The 4,839-nt window shown below is 43.5% G+C and overlaps 1 pseudogene; it reads right to left on the reverse strand.

Annotated features, from left to right (window-relative positions):
- Nucleotides 1–2,747: 2,747 nt before the first annotated feature.
- Nucleotides 2,748–3,158, reverse strand: LOC125416653 (large ribosomal subunit protein eL33 pseudogene; annotated as a pseudogene).
- Between the last annotated feature and the right edge of the window lie 1,681 nt (nucleotides 3,159–4,839).

Genomic DNA, 4,839 nt, shown 5'->3' on the forward strand with positions numbered 1-4,839 from the left:
TAAATAAGTGGAATTGGAATCCTTTTTTAAAAAGAAATGTAGATGAACTAGAAAAAAAATGCAGGCTTATTCCGAGGGCTGGCTGACCAGACTGCAATAATACTCACATTCTGCTACCACAGCCATAAAATTTGGACTGATAAAATGAGAATCTTGGACAATAGTCTTTGTTAGTATGCTTGTTGGTCCAGAGACTTCCCTAAAAAAAAAGAGAGAAGAGCCTTACAACCAAAAGAAGAAAACAGAAAAAAGAAAAGGTATCAGCTGATCATTCTCCATTGTGCAAATATTAAAGTAAAGGGGAAATGTTTATTTAAGAGCAAGTCTCAGCCAGATAGATTAGCTATAACTCAAGTAATAAGGACAAAGGAAGCAAACTACACAGAGAGGGGAAAAGAGGAAAGCGCAGACTGTGAGAGTGAGAATCAATTGCCTGGAGTCTTTTCACTAAATGAAAGAAGGATGCAAACCAGTAGAGCACGAGAAGCTGCAAGGGGCACTGGAGCTGTCTAAGGTATCTATCTGTCTCCTTAATTTAAGAAGGGGACAGCAAAGCTATTGCCTATCTATGCTTGAAACTCACGGCGTAAGTGACACTCCTAGCTTCTTCCTAGTTTACTCTTTTTCTGTAACCTAAGCTGCAGAGAGAAGTATCTGTTTAGACAAACATTTATTTGTCTCTCTGATTATGTGTGTACATCATGGGGATGTGGGAACACCTGCTATATTAGAAATGACCATGAGAGCTAACCTTGGATCTATACGGAAAGGTTTAATCAAAGTCTTCACCCTTCAAACCACACTTGCTGTACACAGAAATAGTCGCGTTTGAAGACATTGGTGCAGAAAGGGCGATAGATAGGGTTGGGATATAGACTCAAGCAATAAATTCATTTTCCTGGAAACATGAGTGCCTGGGTTGGCATCCTCAGCACTCACATTTTAAAAAAAAAAAAAGGGGGGGGGAGCTGAGAGTGTCCTGTCCCTATATCCCTAGCACTGGGTAAGGGCAGTGTCAGGAGGATTATGATACTTGTTGCCAGTTGGCAGGTCCAGATTCAATGAGAAACTGATTTAAAACTAAGGCCAAGGGGTGTGGTGAAAGCCAGCCAGGCCCCGCCCTGCCTCACCAGGTGGGTGCTGCAGAAGCCAGCCAGGGTACCACTAGATGAACAACCAGGTGATGGAGATGTGGGAAAGCTAGGAAAGCAGAGAGGCGCGTGCGTGCTGTGGAGAGAGGTGGAGCTGGGGACACGACTGCAGTCACAAGGGTGAGACAGGGCTGAGGTACACAGTGGAACAATGAGAGTCGTTGGGGTAGTGGGCAGCAGCCTGGAGCTTACACAGACGCAGGCTCAACCTCTGAACTCATGGCCCGTCCTTTAGATCCCCCATCTCTGCGCAATTGCAGAAGCCTGAGATAAGGAGCAATTCATTTTCTGGTCCTCGGAGGACCACCATAGTCTGCCATACCACCAGAGACCATGTTGGTGCGTGTGATCCATGCTACTGGCCCGGGTTATGATGAAGTCTGAAATCCATGTGGACTTATGCTATCTATGCTACTGTGTGAATCCTAGGGGACTTGTCGCCTCGGAGAGCTATGTTGAAGTGAGTGGCACATGTAGCCAGGCAACTGAGGCCATGTTGAAACTCTGTGGTCCAGGCTGCTGCTGAGGGCCTTGAGTGCATTGATGATCCTGATACAACCGTGGGCCATGCTGATGTCTGTGGACCAATTTTGCCACCCAAGATCACGTAGGTATCTCTTGTCGGTGCTGCTTCCTGACTTTGGGTTGATGTCTTTTGGCTGCACTGCTGCCAGGGGCCATGTGGAAGTGAGTGACCCATGCAGCTACCTGGGGCCATGGTGATGTCCGGGTCTGAGCTTCCTTCAGAGGTCCTGTCTGGTTTCTGTAGTCCCGTGTTTGTGGTCTGTGATGTTACCAGAAACCATGTGGGAGCTTGTGATCTATGCGCCTTCTGACTGTGAAGAGCAGGGAAGCTACTTTTGTACTGATGATACACAGTTGAGAGGGAGGGACATGGAAGGCTTCTGTGACGACCCTTACCCCTACCTTAACACCCTCTCCAAAAGGTAACAGCCTAGACAGACAGGACACCATCGAAGAGAACGCTATAAAAGTGTGATAGAGATGCTGAAGTGTAGCTCTCCACAACTGACGGCTTCTTGCAATACTGTGTGAGAAGTCAGTTCTACTTAAGGGGCTGGCCACTGAGAGTTTGACCATGCTCCAGTGATTATATGGATAACACAAATTGGACTAGGTTATTTTATTCCTATTTTTATTGTTACTTTTTGAGGGGATCACAAGAGCAGGGGAGCAGACACAGAAGGACTGGGAAATGAGTGTGATGGGGTTCAGGATGTGAAATTCCCATAGAATCAATAAAAATGTTTCGGTGAAAGCTAAAATAAACTAAGGCAAAGGATGAGATGGTAGTAGAGGATACTTGGCATTGACCTCTGGCCTCCACACAAATGTACGTTATATGTGCTCCGACATACAAGTGAAAACACATGCATACACATAAAAAAATAGAGAAACTATTTTAAAAAGAAGGAATATTGAAATCACAGTTCATATCATTTAATGCCCTCTGAAGGGTAAATGCTAAACGAGAAAGCAAATGCTTTTCTTTTACACTTCTGGAAATGTAAGACAAGTAGACAGGACCCTTCAACAATCCTGACTCACCAGGTCATTTCTTTTTTTTTACAAATCTACTTTTATTTATTTACTTTTCATTAAATCCGGGATGGGTACAGCATCACACGGATTCTGTGTCCAATGGCCTTTGCAGGAAGGTTGCTTCGGAATTTGGCACGGACCATGCCACTGTTCCCATGGGCCCGAGTGACTTTCCCCCAGATCACTCTGGTTTTGTTTGGTTTGCCTCCAGGTGTCACTGTGTTGTTTTTCGCTTTATGCACGTAAGCACATCTCTTGCCCAAATAGAATTCAGTTTCATCTCGGGCATAAACGCCTTCAATTTTAAGAAGAACCGTGTGCTCTCTCTGGTTCCAGAGACCTCACTTATAGCCAGCAAACGTGGCCTTGCACCACAGCCTTCCAGACATAGTGTCTTCTAGAAGTCCTGTTCCCAGCAGGCCTCTACAGGCGCCAAGATGGCCGAAAGAGCCCCAGGTCATTTCTTAAGACACTTCACTCTCAGAGGCATAGAAGAAAATGGTGCTTGCCCAGGAAACATCTCAGCAAGGAACTTGATCTCTTCTTCTATCTGTTGTAAAAATATCCTCTATGGATTGCACACTGATGCTCCTTGATGTTATATAAGGATTGGAGCTTGATAAATGGTATTATACATTCGTTTCTAAAATAATGTCTGGCAAGGCTGTCAGGTTTATCAAAACTAGAAAAGACTTTTACCTTCTGGACTGAGTCATCGAAGGAAATTGCTTTGTGTTGGCGGGAATCGAAATAACAATTATCCCACATCTCTTGCTTCAAACATGGTGCTCTCTGTGACATCTGTGCATTTCAATTGTTGATTGATCCCTGGCCTCCCATCTGGTAAATTCCAGGAAGGCAGGATTTTTATGAAATGGTGGGCACGCGTCACACAAAATGTGTTCAGGTTGCACCTGAAATTGTAGCTTTCAGATGAGCAAGGTGTGCGGCTAATGACCCTGATGTGGAAGGGATCTTATTGGGCCCACAAAGTTTCTTTCTATAATTGCAATAGTAAGGCTCTGAGGGAGTTTAAACTCTGGGTCTTCTAGTTTAAGGTTGTGTTTTCAGCACGTTCTACAACCTACGGCAAGACTTTAGGGATGACTTGAGGAGCACTTAAGAAATCAACTCTAAGTAGATTGTTATCCAAAATATAATTTTTTAAAAAAACAAGTGTTAAGTAAGACTTAAAAGCAAGAAGATTCTCAAATGTATCAAAATTTTGCACGTTTCTTCTCCAAACTTTCCCAGGATTCAAAGAATACCTAAGAAACAGTTTCACCACTAATCCACATGGGGTCAAATAATGACCAGTGAGCGTTACACATTCAAGAAGAAAGTGAGTGGGAAATGGGACACTGAGGCATTTGAGAAAAACACAAAGAAAAAATGTTTTCCTAAAAGCTAATGACTACATCAGCAATGGTAATGATAAGAACAAGAAATCATAATCTAGTTATCTAAGCACATCTTTCCTATTCTCCTGTCTCACTGGATCAGTTCGGGCAAGTCGGCAAAGCATTTATTTTTTTGTTTGTTTATGTCATTTCTCTTAGAAAACTCTTCCTCCCCTTTGAGTGTTTCTACCTTTGTTTTTATTACCCTAATGAACAATTAATTATTTAGAGTAGAGCATGCTATCCAATAAGTTTTCCCTGTAGTGCTAGCTAGAACACCCTATCTTCTCTCTCAGAACTCTGCTCAACAAAACCCAGAAAATATGTTTATCATAAAATCATTTTACAGAACCACAGTCTAGCTGAAAGGAAATGCTAGTTCTGCTTGTAATTGCTGGCCCCAGTGAAGATTTGCAGGAAGAAAACAAAATGAACACCAATTGCCCATACTATTCGCATGTCTGGGCAGGGAAGTTTAGAGTTTGACGGGGGGTGATGCTGATGGAATTCTCAGAGCTGTTCCGTGGAGGCAGTGTTTCTGCATTGGATCTAACACAGGAAGGAGACAGACCTTGTTAACTTTCCACACTTCCTCACATCTTTCTCTGTGCTGCTAAGACACCTCTCTGGCTGACACCCAGCCGCAATTCCAGGTAATCTGCCCTCTCTTACATACTGAATTACTTGGTCCTACTTTGAGGATAGGAAGAGAAGAAAATAGGCAG

The sequence above is a fragment of the Myodes glareolus genome, chromosome 10, assembly GCF_982192425.1.
Source record: "Myodes glareolus chromosome 10, mMyoGla1.1, whole genome shotgun sequence".
NCBI lineage: Eukaryota > Metazoa > Chordata > Mammalia > Rodentia > Cricetidae > Myodes > Myodes glareolus.